We start from the raw sequence: 18,040 nt of genomic DNA on the forward strand, positions 1-18,040 counted from the left end.
CGAATGAGCACATTTCGCCTACGGCTTAGGCCGCTCTTCTAGTGTGGCTGCTCTGTGTCTGCAGGCAGCGAGGGGCTGCAAGCTTCCTGTGTTCGCACCTATATCACCTGTGCTTCCTTGTCAGAGACAGACTATCGCAAAACATACAACTCACTCCATGAATTGATTGCTACGGCATCTGTTATCAGCAGTCACAACCAGCAACACCAGTAGCAGCCGACTGCACGCAAAGAATGGGAACGTGCAGTGGGATTTACGTGAAATCGGCGCAAGGCAGATCTTTCCGACGTAGGCTTGAGAATCTTATGGGAACATTTGTACTGTTTCTAAATTAAGTGTAGGTGTGGGAGGAGGGTGCTTCCTGCGCACGAATAAACACGCTCGCCAATTGTGGATGCTAATCGTTCGCTTGTATCTGCCTACACACCTCTGCCGGTTGGGAATTATTCCACTTGCATGGCAAGGTGCGCGTGTAGGTGTGTTAAAAATTCTGGAGGCGCTGGGTATCGATCCCAGTACCTCTCGCACGCTAAGCGAGCGCTCTACCATCTGAGCTACGCCCACCCCCCCGATAACTTGTAGTGCTACATACAGTCATATCAACGTCACAGACCCTTGCACTCCCATTATTCCGCAGACAAACACTACTCCCTATGTATCAGTGAGGGTGTCTTTCAGGTTTCGTGCATTCTGTATCGAATCGTAGTTGGCCACAATGAAAGTGGCACGCATAACGTCGAAAATAGAGTTCAGACACCGCTCTGAGTAAGACGAACGTGTTGTCCACCTCTAGACTTCAATGACGTTAAGCCGTGATACCTAAGACAGATCTGCACACGATGACACCACGATAACAGCCGGTCCTCACACTTACATCTTGCTCTCCTTGTGACAGTATACATCATATCAGTCTGTGACGCTGGTTTTGCAACTTCTTGCGTGCGTTTATGTTCGCCGCGACCAACACTTACCATGCACTGACCACAAAACATGGAGGAGCCGGGGCTTGAACCCGAGACCGTTCACACGCTAAGCGAACGATCTGCCAACTGAGCTACAGCTACACACACGACCAAGCCTGGCTATTCTCCATTCTTTGCGACTCTGATGTGCACGGACACGATGATTGGTTGGTTTGTAGCGGCGAAGGTACCAGAATACAAAGGCGCGGACACGTTCATATACACAAGAGTTCCTAGTAGTTTCGATGCTCTGGTATTACGAATGCAAATTCCGTCTGTTTTGAACGTCTTAAATTGAAAGGGCGGTCACAAATTGGTCCATTTCACTCCTTGTCGACAATCACACAGCACCTGAGGTAACAAGCACATCTCGAGCCCCATTGTGCTCTCCATTGTTCATGCCAACTCAGTGCCTCGCTCTTTGCTACTGTGTAAAACTCTTGTCGTCCAACTGAAAAACACTGGGACACAACAAGTTTCCGCGTCTCCATTGCACTGATCGTACTACGAAACGCTCCCCAAACTTGGCAATCACCCATGCAGATGACTTTTCCGACTTTACACGACGCTCACGCAACGCTCACGCTAGTGACAGCCTTATTTACAGTTCGACGTCGCGCCAAAGCGAATGAGCACATTTCGCCTACGGCTTAGGCCGCTCTTCTAGTGTGGCTGCTCTGTGTCTGCAGGCAGCGAGGGGCTGCAAGCTTCCTGTGTTCGCACCTATATCACCTGTGCTTCCTTGTCAGAGACAGACTATCGCAAAACATACAACTCACTCCATGAATTGATTGCTACGGCATCTGTTATCAGCAGTCACAACCAGCAACACCAGTAGCAGCCGACTGACGCAAAGAATGGGAACGTGCAGTGGGATTTACGTGAAATCGGCGCAAGGCAGATCTTTCCGACGTAGGCTTGAGAATCTTATGGGAACATTTGTACTGTTTCTAAATTAAGTGTAGGTGTGGGAGGAGGGTGCTTCCTGCGCACGAATAAAAGCACGCTCGCCAATTGTGGATGCTAATCGTTCGCTTGTATCTGCCTACACACCTCTGCCGGTTGGGAATTATTCCACTTGCATGGCAAGGTGCGCGTGTAGGTGTGTTAAAAATTCTGGAGGCGCTGGGTATCGATCCCAGTACCTCTCGCACGCTAAGCGAGCGCTCTACCATCTGAGCTACGCCCACCCCCCCGATAACTTGTAGTGCTACATACAGTCATATCAACGTCACAGACCCTTGCACTCCCATTATTCCGCAGACAAACACTACTCCCTATGTATCAGTGAGGGTGTCTTTCAGGTTTCGTGCATTCTGTATCGAATCGTAGTTGGCCACAATGAAAGTGGCACGCATAACGTCGAAAATAGAGTTCAGACACCGCTCTGAGTAAGACGAACGTGTTGTCCACCTCTAGACTTCAATGACGTTAAGCCGTGATACCTAAGACAGATCTGCACACGATGACACCACGATAACAGCCGGTCCTCACACTTACATCTTGCTCTCCTTATGACAGTATACATCATATCAGTCTGTGACGCTGGTTTTGCAACTTCTTGCGTGCGTTTATGTTCGCCGCGACCAACACTTACCATGCACTGACCACAAAACATGGAGGAGCCGGGGCTTGAACCCGAGACCGTTCACACGCTAAGCGAACGATCTGCCAACTGAGCTACAGCTACACACACGACCAAGCCTGGCTATTCTCCATTCTTTGCGACTCTGATGTGCACGGACACGATGATTGGTTGGTTTGTAGCGGCGAAGGTACCAGAATACAAAGGCGCGGACACGTTCATATACACAAGAGTTCCTAGTAGTTTCGATGCTCTGGTATTACGAATGCAAATTCCGTCTGTTTTGAACGTCTTAAATTGAAAGGGCGGTCACAAATTGGTCCATTTCACTCCTTGTCGACAATCACACAGCACCTGAGGTAACAAGCACATCTCGAGCCCCATTGTGCTCTCCATTGTTCATGCCAACTCAGTGCCTCGCTCTTTGCTACTGTGTAAAACTCTTGTCGTCCAACTGAAAAACACTGGGACACAACAAGTTTCCGCGTCTCCATTGCACTGATCGTACTACGAAACGCTCCCCAAACTTGGCAATCACCCATGCAGATGACTTTTCCGACTTTACACGACGCTCACGCTAGTGACAGCCTTATTTACAGTTCGACGTCGCGCCAAAGCGAATGAGCACATTTCGCCTACGGCTTAGGCCGCTCTTCTAGTGTGGCTGCTCTGTGTCTGCAGGCAGCGAGGGGCTGCAAGCTTCCTGTGTTCGCACCTATATCACCTGTGCTTCCTTGTCAGAGACAGACTATCGCAAAACATACAACTCACTCCATGAATTGATTGCTACGGCATCTGTTATCAGCAGTCACAACCAGCAACACCAGTAGCAGCCGACTGACGCAAAGAATGGGAACGTGCAGTGGGATTTACGTGAAATCGGCGCAAGGCAGATCTTTCCGACGTAGGCTTGAGAATCTTATGGGAACATTTGTACTGTTTCTAAATTAAGTGTAGGTGTGGGAGGAGGGTGCTTCCTGCGCACGAATAAAAGCACGCTCGCCAATTGTGGATGCTAATCGTTCGCTTGTATCTGCCTACACACCTCTGCCGGTTGGGAATTATTCCACTTGCATGGCAAGGTGCGCGTGTAGGTGTGTTAAAAATTCTGGAGGCGCTGGGTATCGATCCCAGTACCTCTCGCACGCTAAGCGAGCGCTCTACCATCTGAGCTACGCCCACCCCCCCGATAACTTGTAGTGCTACATACAGTCATATCAACGTCACAGACCCTTGCACTCCCATTATTCCGCAGACAAACACTACTCCCTATGTATCAGTGAGGGTGTCTTTCAGGTTTCGTGCATTCTGTATCGAATCGTAGTTGGCCACAATGAAAGTGGCACGCATAACGTCGAAAATAGAGTTCAGACACCGCTCTGAGTAAGACGAACGTGTTGTCCACCTCTAGACTTCAATGACGTTAAGCCGTGATACCTAAGACAGATCTGCACACGATGACACCACGATAACAGCCGGTCCTCACACTTACATCTTGCTCTCCTTATGACAGTATACATCATATCAGTCTGTGACGCTGGTTTTGCAACTTCTTGCGTGCGTTTATGTTCGCCGCGACCAACACTTACCATGCACTGACCACAAAACATGGAGGAGCCGGGGCTTGAACCCGAGACCGTTCACACGCTAAGCGAACGATCTGCCAACTGAGCTACAGCTACACACACGACCAAGCCTGGCTATTCTCCATTCTTTGCGACTCTGATGTGCACGGACACGATGATTGGTTGGTTTGTAGCGGCGAAGGTACCAGAATACAAAGGCGCGGACACGTTCATATACACAAGAGTTCCTAGTAGTTTCGATGCTCTGGTATTACGAATGCAAATTCCGTCTGTTTTGAACGTCTTAAATTGAAAGGGCGGTCACAAATTGGTCCATTTCACTCCTTGTCGACAATCACACAGCACCTGAGGTAACAAGCACATCTCGAGCCCCATTGTGCTCTCCATTGTTCATGCCAACTCAGTGCCTCGCTCTTTGCTACTGTGTAAAACTCTTGTCGTCCAACTGAAAAACACTGGGACACAACAAGTTTCCGCGTCTCCATTGCACTGATCGTACTACGAAACGCTCCCCAAACTTGGCAATCACCCATGCAGATGACTTTTCCGACTTTACACGACGCTCACGCAACGCTCACGCTAGTGACAGCCTTATTTACAGTTCGACGTCGCGCCAAAGCGAATGAGCACATTTCGCCTACGGCTTAGGCCGCTCTTCTAGTGTGGCTGCTCTGTGTCTGCAGGCAGCGAGGGGCTGCAAGCTTCCTGTGTTCGCACCTATATCACCTGTGCTTCCTTGTCAGAGACAGACTATCGCAAAACATACAACTCACTCCATGAATTGATTGCTACGGCATCTGTTATCAGCAGTCACAACCAGCAACACCAGTAGCAGCCGACTGACGCAAAGAATGGGAACGTGCAGTGGGATTTACGTGAAATCGGCGCAAGGCAGATCTTTCCGACGTAGGCTTGAGAATCTTATGGGAACATTTGTACTGTTTCTAAATTAAGTGTAGGTGTGGGAGGAGGGTGCTTCCTGCGCACGAATAAAAGCACGCTCGCCAATTGTGGATGCTAATCGTTCGCTTGTATCTGCCTACACACCTCTGCCGGTTGGGAATTATTCCACTTGCATGGCAAGGTGCGCGTGTAGGTGTGTTAAAAATTCTGGAGGCGCTGGGTATCGATCCCAGTACCTCTCGCACGCTAAGCGAGCGCTCTACCATCTGAGCTACGCCCACCCCCCCGATAACTTGTAGTGCTACATACAGTCATATCAACGTCACAGACCCTTGCACTCCCATTATTCCGCAGACAAACACTACTCCCTATGTATCAGTGAGGGTGTCTTTCAGGTTTCGTGCATTCTGTATCGAATCGTAGTTGGCCACAATGAAAGTGGCACGCATAACGTCGAAAATAGAGTTCAGACACCGCTCTGAGTAAGACGAACGTGTTGTCCACCTCTAGACTTCAATGACGTTAAGCCGTGATACCTAAGACAGATCTGCACACGATGACACCACGATAACAGCCGGTCCTCACACTTACATCTTGCTCTCCTTATGACAGTATACATCATATCAGTCTGTGACGCTGGTTTTGCAACTTCTTGCGTGCGTTTATGTTCGCCGCGACCAACACTTACCATGCACTGACCACAAAACATGGAGGAGCCGGGGCTTGAACCCGAGACCGTTCACACGCTAAGCGAACGATCTGCCAACTGAGCTACAGCTACACACACGACCAAGCCTGGCTATTCTCCATTCTTTGCGACTCTGATGTGCACGGACACGATGATTGGTTGGTTTGTAGCGGCGAAGGTACCAGAATACAAAGGCGCGGACACGTTCATATACACAAGAGTTCCTAGTAGTTTCGATGCTCTGGTATTACGAATGCAAATTCCGTCTGTTTTGAACGTCTTAAATTGAAAGGGCGGTCACAAATTGGTCCATTTCACTCCTTGTCGACAATCACACAGCACCTGAGGTAACAAGCACATCTCGAGCCCCATTGTGCTCTCCATTGTTCATGCCAACTCAGTGCCTCGCTCTTTGCTACTGTGTAAAACTCTTGTCGTCCAACTGAAAAACACTGGGACACAACAAGTTTCCGCGTCTCCATTGCACTGATCGTACTACGAAACGCTCCCCAAACTTGGCAATCACCCATGCAGATGACTTTTCCGACTTTACACGACGCTCACGCAACGCTCACGCTAGTGACAGCCTTATTTACAGTTCGACGTCGCGCCAAAGCGAATGAGCACATTTCGCCTACGGCTTAGGCCGCTCTTCTAGTGTGGCTGCTCTGTGTCTGCAGGCAGCGAGGGGCTGCAAGCTTCCTGTGTTCGCACCTATATCACCTGTGCTTCCTTGTCAGAGACAGACTATCGCAAAACATACAACTCACTCCATGAATTGATTGCTACGGCATCTGTTATCAGCAGTCACAACCAGCAACACCAGTAGCAGCCGACTGACGCAAAGAATGGGAACGTGCAGTGGGATTTACGTGAAATCGGCGCAAGGCAGATCTTTCCGACGTAGGCTTGAGAATCTTATGGGAACATTTGTACTGTTTCTAAATTAAGTGTAGGTGTGGGAGGAGGGTGCTTCCTGCGCACGAATAAAAGCACGCTCGCCAATTGTGGATGCTAATCGTTCGCTTGTATCTGCCTACACACCTCTGCCGGTTGGGAATTATTCCACTTGCATGGCAAGGTGGGCGTGTAGGTGTGTTAAAAATTCTGGAGGCGCTGGGTATCGATCCCAGTACCTCTCGCACGCTAAGCGAGCGCTCTACCATCTGAGCTACGCCCACCCCCCCGATAACTTGTAGTGCTACATACAGTCATATCAACGTCACAGACCCTTGCACTCCCATTATTCCGCAGACAAACACTACTCCCTATGTATCAGTGAGGGTGTCTTTCAGGTTTCGTGCATTCTGTATCGAATCGTAGTTGGCCACAATGAAAGTGGCACGCATAACGTCGAAAATAGAGTTCAGACACCGCTCTGAGTAAGACGAACGTGTTGTCCACCTCTAGACTTCAATGACGTTAAGCCGTGATACCTAAGACAGATCTGCACACGATGACACCACGATAACAGCCGGTCCTCACACTTACATCTTGCTCTCCTTATGACAGTATACATCATATCAGTCTGTGACGCTGGTTTTGCAACTTCTTGCGTGCGTTTATGTTCGCCGCGACCAACACTTACCATGCACTGACCACAAAACATGGAGGAGCCGGGGCTTGAACCCGAGACCGTTCACACGCTAAGCGAACGATCTGCCAACTGAGCTACAGCTACACACACGACCAAGCCTGGCTATTCTCCATTCTTTGCGACTCTGATGTGCACGGACACGATGATTGGTTGGTTTGTAGCGGCGAAGGTACCAGAATACAAAGGCGCGGACACGTTCATATACACAAGAGTTCCTAGTAGTTTCGATGCTCTGGTATTACGAATGCAAATTCCGTCTGTTTTGAACGTCTTAAATTGAAAGGGCGGTCACAAATTGGTCCATTTCACTCCTTGTCGACAATCACACAGCACCTGAGGTAACAAGCACATCTCGAGCCCCATTGTGCTCTCCATTGTTCATGCCAACTCAGTGCCTCGCTCTTTGCTACTGTGTAAAACTCTTGTCGTCCAACTGAAAAACACTGGGACACAACAAGTTTCCGCGTCTCCATTGCACTGATCGTACTACGAAACGCTCCCCAAACTTGGCAATCACCCATGCAGATGACTTTTCCGACTTTACACGACGCTCACGCTAGTGACAGCCTTATTTACAGTTCGACGTCGCGCCAAAGCGAATGAGCACATTTCGCCTACGGCTTAGGCCGCTCTTCTAGTGTGGCTGCTCTGTGTCTGCAGGCAGCGAGGGGCTGCAAGCTTCCTGTGTTCGCACCTATATCACCTGTGCTTCCTTGTCAGAGACAGACTATCGCAAAACATACAACTCACTCCATGAATTGATTGCTACGGCATCTGTTATCAGCAGTCACAACCAGCAACACCAGTAGCAGCCGACTGACGCAAAGAATGGGAACGTGCAGTGGGATTTACGTGAAATCGGCGCAAGGCAGATCTTTCCGACGTAGGCTTGAGAATCTTATGGGAACATTTGTACTGTTTCTAAATTAAGTGTAGGTGTGGGAGGAGGGTGCTTCCTGCGCACGAATAAAAGCACGCTCGCCAATTGTGGATGCTAATCGTTCGCTTGTATCTGCCTACACACCTCTGCCGGTTGGGAATTATTCCACTTGCATGGCAAGGTGCGCGTGTAGGTGTGTTAAAAATTCTGGAGGCGCTGGGTATCGATCCCAGTACCTCTCGCACGCTAAGCGAGCGCTCTACCATCTGAGCTACGCCCACCCCCCCGATAACTTGTAGTGCTACATACAGTCATATCAACGTCACAGACCCTTGCACTCCCATTATTCCGCAGACAAACACTACTCCCTATGTATCAGTGAGGGTGTCTTTCAGGTTTCGTGCATTCTGTATCGAATCGTAGTTGGCCACAATGAAAGTGGCACGCATAACGTCGAAAATAGAGTTCAGACACCGCTCTGAGTAAGACGAACGTGTTGTCCACCTCTAGACTTCAATGACGTTAAGCCGTGATACCTAAGACAGACCTGCACACGATGACACCACGATAACAGCCGGTCCTCACACTTACATCTTGCTCTCCTTATGACAGTATACATCATATCAGTCTGTGACGCTGGTTTTGCAACTTCTTGCGTGCGTTTATGTTCGCCGCGACCAACACTTACCATGCACTGACCACAAAACATGGAGGAGCCGGGGCTTGAACCCGAGCTTGAACCCGAGACCGTTCACACGCTAAGCGAACGATCTGCCAACTGAGCTACAGCTACACACACGACCAAGCCTGGCTATTCTCCATTCTTTGCGACTCTGATGTGCACGGACACGATGGTTGGTTGGTTTGTAGCGGCGAAGGTACCAGAATACAAAGGCGCGGACACGTTCATATACACAAGAGTTCCTAGTAGTTTCGATGCTCTGGTATTACGAATGCAAATTCCGTCTGTTTTGAACGTCTTAAATTGAAAGGGCGGTCACAAATTGGTCCATTTCACTCCTTGTCGACAATCACACAGCACCTGAGGTAACAAGCACATCTCGAGCCCCATTGTGCTCTCCATTGTTCATGCCAACTCAGTGCCTCGCTCTTTGCTACTGTGTAAAACTCTTGTCGTCCAACTGAAAAACACTGGGACACAACAAGTTTCCGCGTCTCCATTGCACTGATCGTACTACGAAACGCTCCCCAAACTTGGCAATCACCCATGCAGATGACTTTTCCGACTTTACACGACGCTCACGCAACGCTCACGCTAGTGACAGCCTTATTTACAGTTCGACGTCGCGCCAAAGCGAATGAGCACATTTCGCCTACGGCTTAGGCCGCTCTTCTAGTGTGGCTGCTCTGTGTCTGCAGGCAGCGAGGGGCTGCAAGCTTCCTGTGTTCGCACCTATATCACCTGTGCTTCCTTGTCAGAGACAGACTATCGCAAAACATACAACTCACTCCATGAATTGATTGCTACGGCATCTGTTATCAGCAGTCACAACCAGCAACACCAGTAGCAGCCGACTGACGCAAAGAATGGGAACGTGCAGTGGGATTTACGTGAAATCGGCGCAAGGCAGATCTTTCCGACGTAGGCTTGAGAATCTTATGGGAACATTTGTACTGTTTCTAAATTAAGTGTAGGTGTGGGAGGAGGGTGCTTCCTGCGCACGAATAAAAGCACGCTCGCCAATTGTGGATGCTAATCGTTCGCTTGTATCTGCCTACACACCTCTGCCGGTTGGGAATTATTCCACTTGCATGGCAAGGTGCGCGTGTAGGTGTGTTAAAAATTCTGGAGGCGCTGGGTATCGATCCCAGTACCTCTCGCACGCTAAGCGAGCGCTCTACCATCTGAGCTACGCCCACCCCCCCGATAACTTGTAGTGCTACATACAGTCATATCAACGTCACAGACCCTTGCACTCCCATTATTCCGCAGACAAACACTACTCCCTATGTATCAGTGAGGGTGTCTTTCAGGTTTCGTGCATTCTGTATCGAATCGTAGTTGGCCACAATGAAAGTGGCACGCATAACGTCGAAAATAGAGTTCAGACACCGCTCTGAGTAAGACGAACGTGTTGTCCACCTCTAGACTTCAATGACGTTAAGCCGTGATACCTAAGACAGATCTGCACACGATGACACCACGATAACAGCCGGTCCTCACACTTACATCTTGCTCTCCTTATGACAGTATACATCATATCAGTCTGTGACGCTGGTTTTGCAACTTCTTGCGTGCGTTTATGTTCGCCGCGACCAACACTTACCATGCACTGACCACAAAACATGGAGGAGCCGGGGCTTGAACCCGAGACCGTTCACACGCTAAGCGAACGATCTGCCAACTGAGCTACAGCTACACACACGACCAAGCCTGGCTATTCTCCATTCTTTGCGACTCTGATGTGCACGGACACGATGATTGGTTGGTTTGTAGCGGCGAAGGTACCAGAATACAAAGGCGCGGACACGTTCATATACACAAGAGTTCCTAGTAGTTTCGATGCTCTGGTATTACGAATGCAAATTCCGTCTGTTTTGAACGTCTTAAATTGAAAGGGCGGTCACAAATTGGTCCATTTCACTCCTTGTCGACAATCACACAGCACCTGAGGTAACAAGCACATCTCGAGCCCCATTGTGCTCTCCATTGTTCATGCCAACTCAGTGCCTCGCTCTTTGCTACTGTGTAAAACTCTTGTCGTCCAACTGAAAAACACTGGGACACAACAAGTTTCCGCGTCTCCATTGCACTGATCGTACTACGAAACGCTCCCCAAACTTGGCAATCACCCATGCAGATGACTTTTCCGACTTTACACGACGCTCACGCTAGTGACAGCCTTATTTACAGTTCGACGTCGCGCCAAAGCGAATGAGCACATTTCGCCTACGGCTTAGGCCGCTCTTCTAGTGTGGCTGCTCTGTGTCTGCAGGCAGCGAGGGGCTGCAAGCTTCCTGTGTTCGCACCTATATCACCTGTGCTTCCTTGTCAGAGACAGACTATCGCAAAACATACAACTCACTCCATGAATTGATTGCTACGGCATCTGTTATCAGCAGTCACAACCAGCAACACCAGTAGCAGCCGACTGACGCAAAGAATGGGAACGTGCAGTGGGATTTACGTGAAATCGGCGCAAGGCAGATCTTTCCGACGTAGGCTTGAGAATCTTATGGGAACATTTGTACTGTTTCTAAATTAAGTGTAGGTGTGGGAGGAGGGTGCTTCCTGCGCACGAATAAAAGCACGCTCGCCAATTGTGGATGCTAATCGTTCGCTTGTATCTGCCTACACACCTCTGCCGGTTGGGAATTATTCCACTTGCATGGCAAGGTGCGCGTGTAGGTGTGTTAAAAATTCTGGAGGCGCTGGGTATCGATCCCAGTACCTCTCGCACGCTAAGCGAGCGCTCTACCATCTGAGCTACGCCCACCCCCCCGATAACTTGTAGTGCTACATACAGTCATATCAACGTCACAGACCCTTGCACTCCCATTATTCCGCAGACAAACACTACTCCCTATGTATCAGTGAGGGTGTCTTTCAGGTTTCGTGCATTCTGTATCGAATCGTAGTTGGCCACAATGAAAGTGGCACGCATAACGTCGAAAATAGAGTTCAGACACCGCTCTGAGTAAGACGAACGTGTTGTCCACCTCTAGACTTCAATGACGTTAAGCCGTGATACCTAAGACAGATCTGCACACGATGACACCACGATAACAGCCGGTCCTCACACTTACATCTTGCTCTCCTTATGACAGTATACATCATATCAGTCTGTGACGCTGGTTTTGCAACTTCTTGCGTGCGTTTATGTTCGCCGCGACCAACACTTACCATGCACTGACCACAAAACATGGAGGAGCCGGGGCTTGAACCCGAGACCGTTCACACGCTAAGCGAACGATCTGCCAACTGAGCTACAGCTACACACACGACCAAGCCTGGCTATTCTCCATTCTTTGCGACTCTGATGTGCACGGACACGATGATTGGTTGGTTTGTAGCGGCGAAGGTACCAGAATACAAAGGCGCGGACACGTTCATATACACAAGAGTTCCTAGTAGTTTCGATGCTCTGGTATTACGAATGCAAATTCCGTCTGTTTTGAACGTCTTAAATTGAAAGGGCGGTCACAAATTGGTCCATTTCACTCCTTGTCGACAATCACACAGCACCTGAGGTAACAAGCACATCTCGAGCCCCATTGTGCTCTCCATTGTTCATGCCAACTCAGTGCCTCGCTCTTTGCTACTGTGTAAAACTCTTGTCGTCCAACTGAAAAACACTGGGACACAACAAGTTTCCGCGTCTCCATTGCACTGATCGTACTACGAAACGCTCCCCAAACTTGGCAATCACCCATGCAGATGACTTTTCCGACTTTACACGACGCTCACGCTAGTGACAGCCTTATTTACAGTTCGACGTCGCGCCAAAGCGAATGAGCACATTTCGCCTACGGCTTAGGCCGCTCTTCTAGTGTGGCTGCTCTGTGTCTGCAGGCAGCGAGGGGCTGCAAGCTTCCTGTGTTCGCACCTATATCACCTGTGCTTCCTTGTCAGAGACAGACTATCGCAAAACATACAACTCACTCCATGAATTGATTGCTACGGCATCTGTTATCAGCAGTCACAACCAGCAACACCAGTAGCAGCCGACTGACGCAAAGAATGGGAACGTGCAGTGGGATTTACGTGAAATCGGCGCAAGGCAGATCTTTCCGACGTAGGCTTGAGAATCTTATGGGAACATTTGTACTGTTTCTAAATTAAGTGTAGGTGTGGGAGGAGGGTGCTTCCTGCGCACGAATAAAAGCACGCTCGCCAATTGTGGATGCTAATCGTTCGCTTGTATCTGCCTACACACCTCTGCCGGTTGGGAATTATTCCACTTGCATGGCAAGGTGCGCGTGTAGGTGTGTTAAAAATTCTGGAGGCGCTGGGTATCGATCCCAGTACCTCTCGCACGCTAAGCGAGCGCTCTACCATCTGAGCTACGCCCACCCCCCCGATAACTTGTAGTGCTACATACAGTCATATCAACGTCACAGACCCTTGCACTCCCATTATTCCGCAGACAAACACTACTCCCTATGTATCAGTGAGGGTGTCTTTCAGGTTTCGTGCATTCTGTATCGAATCGTAGTTGGCCACAATGAAAGTGGCACGCATAACGTCGAAAATAGAGTTCAGACACCGCTCTGAGTAAGACGAACGTGTTGTCCACCTCTAGACTTCAATGACGTTAAGCCGTGATACCTAAGACAGATCTGCACACGATGACACCACGATAACAGCCGGTCCTCACACTTACATCTTGCTCTCCTTATGACAGTATACATCATATCAGTCTGTGACGCTGGTTTTGCAACTTCTTGCGTGCGTTTATGTTCGCCGCGACCAACACTTACCATGCACTGACCACAAAACATGGAGGAGCCGGGGCTTGAACCCGAGACCGTTCACACGCTAAGCGAACGATCTGCCAACTGAGCTACAGCTACACACACGACCAAGCCTGGCTATTCTCCATTCTTTGCGACTCTGATGTGCACGGACACGATGATTGGTTGGTTTGTAGCGGCGAAGGTACCAGAATACAAAGGCGCGGACACGTTCATATACACAAGAGTTCCTAGTAGTTTCGATGCTCTGGTATTACGAATGCAAATTCCGTCTGTTTTGAACGTCTTAAATTGAAAGGGCGGTCACAAATTGGTCCATTTCACTCCTTGTCGACAATCACACAGCACCTGAGGTAACAAGCACATCTCGAGCCCCATTGTGCTCTCCATTGTTCATGCCAACTCAGTGCCTCGCTCTTTGCTACTGTGTAAAACTCTTGTCGTCCAACTGAAAAACACTGGGACACAACAAGTTTCCGCGTCTCCATTGCACTGATCGTACTACGAAACGCTCCCCAAACTTGGCAATCACCCATGCAGATGACTTTTCCGACTTTACACGACGCTCACGCAACGCTCACGCTAGTGACAGCCTTATTTACAGTTCGACGTCGCGCCAAAGCGAATGAGCACATTTCGCCTACGGCTTAGGCCGCTCTTCTAGTGTGGCTGCTCTGTGTCTGCAGGCAGCGAGGGGCTGCAAGCTTCCTGTGTTCGCACCTATATCACCTGTGCTTCCTTGTCAGAGACAGACTATCGCAAAACATACAACTCACTCCATGAATTGATTGCTACGGCATCTGTTATCAGCAGTCACAACCAGCAACACCAGTAGCAGCCGACTGACGCAAAGAATGGGAACGTGCAGTGGGATTTACGTGAAATCGGCGCAAGGCAGATCTTTCCGACGTAGGCTTGAGAATCTTATGGGAACATTTGTACTGTTTCTAAATTAAGTGTAGGTGTGGGAGGAGGGTGCTTCCTGCGCACGAATAAAAGCACGCTCGCCAATTGTGGATGATAATCGTTCGCTTGTATCTGCCTACACACCTCTGCCGGTTGGGAATTATTCCACTTGCATGGCAAGGTGCGCGTGTAGGTGTGTTAAAAATTCTGGAGGCGCTGGGTATCGATCCCAGTACCTCTCGCACGCTAAGCGAGCGCTCTACCATCTGAGCTACGCCCACCCCCCCTATAACTTGTAGTGCTACATACAGTCATATCAACGTCACAGACCCTTGCACTCCCATTATTCCGCAGACAAACACTACTCCCTATGTATCAGTGAGGGTGTCTTTCAGGTTTCGTGCATTCTGTATCGAATCGTAGTTGGCCACAATGAAAGTGGCACGCATAACGTCGAAAATAGAGTTCAGACACCGCTCTGAGTAAGACGAACGTGTTGTCCACCTCTAGACTTCAATGACGTTAAGCCGTGATACCTAAGACAGATCTGCACACGATGACACCACGATAACAGCCGGTCCTCACACTTACATCTTGCTCTCCTTATGACAGTATACATCATATCAGTCTGTGACGCTGGTTTTGCAACTTCTTGCGTGCGTTTATGTTCGCCGCGACCAACACTTACCATGCACTGACCACAAAACATGGAGGAGCCGGGGCTTGAACCCGAGACCGTTCACACGCTAAGCGAACGATCTGCCAACTGAGCTACGGCTACACACACGACCAAGCCTGGCTATTCTCCATTCTTTGCGACTCTGATGTGCACGGACACGATGATTGGTTGGTTTGTAGCGGCGAAGGTACCAGAATACAAAGGCGCGGACACGTTCATATACACAAGAGTTCCTAGTAGTTTCGATGCTCTGGTATTACGAATGCAAATTCCGTCTGTTTTGAACGTCTTAAATTGAAAGGGCGGTCACAAATTGGTCCATTTCACTCCTTGTCGACAATCACACAGCACCTGAGGTAACAAGCACATCTCGAGCCCCATTGTGCTCTCCATTGTTCATGCCAACTCAGTGCCTCGCTCTTTGCTACTGTGTAAAACTCTTGTCGTCCAACTGAAAAACACTGGGACACAACAAGTTTCCGCGTCTCCATTGCACTGATCGTACTACGAAACGCTCCCCAAACTTGGCAATCACCCATGCAGATGACTTTTCCGACTTTACACGACGCTCACGCTAGTGACAGCCTTATTTATAGTTCGACGTCGCGCCAAAGCGAATGAGCACATTTCGCCTACGGCTTAGGCCGCTCTTCTAGTGTGGCTGCTCTGTGTCTGCAGGCAGCGAGGGGCTGCAAGCTTCCTGTGTTCGCACCTATATCACCTGTGCTTCCTTGTCAGAGACAGACTATCGCAAAACATACAACTCACTCCATGAATTGATTGCTACGGCATCTGTTATCAGCAGTCACAACCAGCAACACCAGTAGCAGCCGACTGCACGCAAAGAATGGGAACGTGCAGTGGGATTTACGTGAAATCGGCGCAAGGCAGATCTTTCCGACGTAGGCTTGAGAATCTTATGGGAACATTTGTACTGTTTCTAAATTAAGTGTAGGTGTGGGAGGAGGGTGCTTCCTGCGCACGAATAAAAGCACGCTCGCCAATTGTGGATGCTAATCGTTCGCTTGTATCTGCCTACACACCTCTGCCGGTTGGGAATTATTCCACTTGCATGGCAAGGTGCGCGTGTAGGTGTGTTAAAAATTCTGGAGGCGCTGGGTATCGATCCCAGTACCTCTCGCACGCTAAGCGAGCGCTCTACCATCTGAGCTACGCCCACCCCCCCGATAACTTGTAGTGCTACATACAGTCATATCAACGTCACAGACCCTTGCACTCCCATTATTCCGCAGACAAACACTACTCTCTATGTATCAGTGAGGGTGTCTTTCAGGTTTCGTGCATTCTGTATCGAATCGTAGTTGGCCACAATGAAAGTGGCACGCATAACGTAGAAAATAGAGTTCAGACACCGCTCTGAGTAAGACGAACGTGTTGTCCACCTCTAGACTTCAATGACGTTAAGCCGTGATACCTAAGACAGATCTGCACACGATGACACCACGATAACAGCCGGTCCTCACACTTACATCTTGCTCTCCTTATGACAGTATACATCATATCAGTCTGTGACGCTGGTTTTGCAACTTCTTGCGTGCGTTTATGTTCGCCGCGACCAACACTTACCATGCACTGACCACAAAACATGGAGGAGCCGGGGCTTGAACCCGAGACCGTTCACACGCTAAGCGAACGATCTGCCAACTGAGCTACAGCTACACACACGACCAAGCCTGGCTATTCTCCATTCTTTGCGACTCTGATGTGCACGGACACTATGGTTGGTTGGTTTGTAGCGGCGAAGGTACCAGAATACAAAGGCGCGGACACGTTCATATACACAAGAGTTCCTAGTAGTTTCGATGCTCTGGTATTACGAATGCAAATTCCGTCTGTTTTGAACGTCTTAAATTGAAAGGGCGGTCACAAATTGGTCCATTTCACTCCTTGTCGACAATCACACAGCACCTGAGGTAACAAGCACATCTCGAGCCCCATTGTGCTCTCCATTGTTCATGCCAACTCAGTGCCTCGCTCTTTGCTACTGTGTAAAACTCTTGTCGTCCAACTGAAAAACACTGGGACACAACAAGTTTCCGCGTCTCCATTGCACTGATCGTACTACGAAACGCTCCCCAAACTTGGCAATCACCCATGCAGATGACTTTTCCGACTTTACACGACGCTCACGCAACGCTCACGCTAGTGACAGCCTTATTTACAGTTCGACGTCGCGCCAAAGCGAATGAGCACATTTCGCCTACGGCTTAGGCCGCTCTTCTAGTGTGGCTGCTCTGTGTCTGCAGGCAGCGAGGGGCTGCAAGCTTCCTGTGTTCGCACCTATATCACCTGTGCTTCCTTGTCAGAGACAGACTATCGCAAAACATACAACTCACTCCATGAATTGATTGCTACGGCATCTGTTATCAGCAGTCACAACCAGCAACACCAGTAGCAGCCGACTGACGCAAAGAATGGGAACGTGCAGTGGGATTTACGTGAAATCGGCGCAAGGCAGATCTTTCCGACGTAGGCTTGAGAATCTTATGGGAACATTTGTACTGTTTCTAAATTAAGTGTAGGTGTGGGAGGAGGGTGCTTCCTGCGCACGAATAAAAGCACGCTCGCCAATTGTGGATGCTACTCGTTCGCTTGTATCTGCCTACACACCTCTGCCGGTTGGGAATTATTCCACTTGCATGGCAAGGTGCGCGTGTAGGTGTGTTAAAAATTCTGGAGGCGCTGGGTATCGATCCCAGTACCTCTCGCACGCTAAGCGAGCGCTCTACCATCTGAGTTACGCCCACGCCCCCGATAACTTGTAGTGCTACATACAGTCATATCAACGTCACAGACC

General features: G+C 49.5%; 11 non-coding genes across 11 annotated transcripts; all 11 read right to left on the bottom strand.

Moving 5' to 3' along the window:
• Positions 1-491: 491 nt before the first annotated feature.
• Positions 492-565, bottom strand: Trnaa-agc (transfer RNA alanine (anticodon AGC)). The gene has a single exon. It is a non-coding gene; the product is annotated as a tRNA-Ala (tRNA).
• Positions 566-2,079: 1,514 nt separating this feature from the next.
• Trnaa-agc (transfer RNA alanine (anticodon AGC)) lies at positions 2,080-2,153 on the bottom strand. The gene has a single exon. It is a non-coding gene; the product is annotated as a tRNA-Ala (tRNA).
• Positions 2,154-3,656: 1,503 nt separating this feature from the next.
• Trnaa-agc (transfer RNA alanine (anticodon AGC)) lies at positions 3,657-3,730 on the bottom strand. Its single transcript has one exon. It is a non-coding gene; the product is annotated as a tRNA-Ala (tRNA).
• Positions 3,731-5,244: 1,514 nt separating this feature from the next.
• Positions 5,245-5,318, bottom strand: Trnaa-agc (transfer RNA alanine (anticodon AGC)). Its single transcript has one exon. It is a non-coding gene; the product is annotated as a tRNA-Ala (tRNA).
• Positions 5,319-6,832: 1,514 nt separating this feature from the next.
• On the bottom strand, positions 6,833-6,906 carry Trnaa-agc (transfer RNA alanine (anticodon AGC)). Its single transcript has one exon. It is a non-coding gene; the product is annotated as a tRNA-Ala (tRNA).
• A 1,503-nt stretch (positions 6,907-8,409) lies between these two features.
• Positions 8,410-8,483, bottom strand: Trnaa-agc (transfer RNA alanine (anticodon AGC)). Its single transcript has one exon. It is a non-coding gene; the product is annotated as a tRNA-Ala (tRNA).
• A 1,526-nt stretch (positions 8,484-10,009) lies between these two features.
• On the bottom strand, positions 10,010-10,083 carry Trnaa-agc (transfer RNA alanine (anticodon AGC)). Its single transcript has one exon. It is a non-coding gene; the product is annotated as a tRNA-Ala (tRNA).
• A 1,503-nt stretch (positions 10,084-11,586) lies between these two features.
• Positions 11,587-11,660, bottom strand: Trnaa-agc (transfer RNA alanine (anticodon AGC)). Its single transcript has one exon. It is a non-coding gene; the product is annotated as a tRNA-Ala (tRNA).
• Positions 11,661-13,163: 1,503 nt separating this feature from the next.
• Trnaa-agc (transfer RNA alanine (anticodon AGC)) lies at positions 13,164-13,237 on the bottom strand. The gene has a single exon. It is a non-coding gene; the product is annotated as a tRNA-Ala (tRNA).
• A 1,514-nt stretch (positions 13,238-14,751) lies between these two features.
• Positions 14,752-14,825, bottom strand: Trnaa-agc (transfer RNA alanine (anticodon AGC)). The gene has a single exon. It is a non-coding gene; the product is annotated as a tRNA-Ala (tRNA).
• A 1,504-nt stretch (positions 14,826-16,329) lies between these two features.
• On the bottom strand, positions 16,330-16,403 carry Trnaa-agc (transfer RNA alanine (anticodon AGC)). Its single transcript has one exon. It is a non-coding gene; the product is annotated as a tRNA-Ala (tRNA).
• Between the last annotated feature and the right edge of the window lie 1,637 nt (positions 16,404-18,040).

Source organism: Schistocerca gregaria, chromosome 11 (assembly GCF_023897955.1).
Source record: "Schistocerca gregaria isolate iqSchGreg1 chromosome 11, iqSchGreg1.2, whole genome shotgun sequence".
Classification (NCBI taxonomy): Eukaryota; Metazoa; Arthropoda; class Insecta; order Orthoptera; family Acrididae; genus Schistocerca; species Schistocerca gregaria.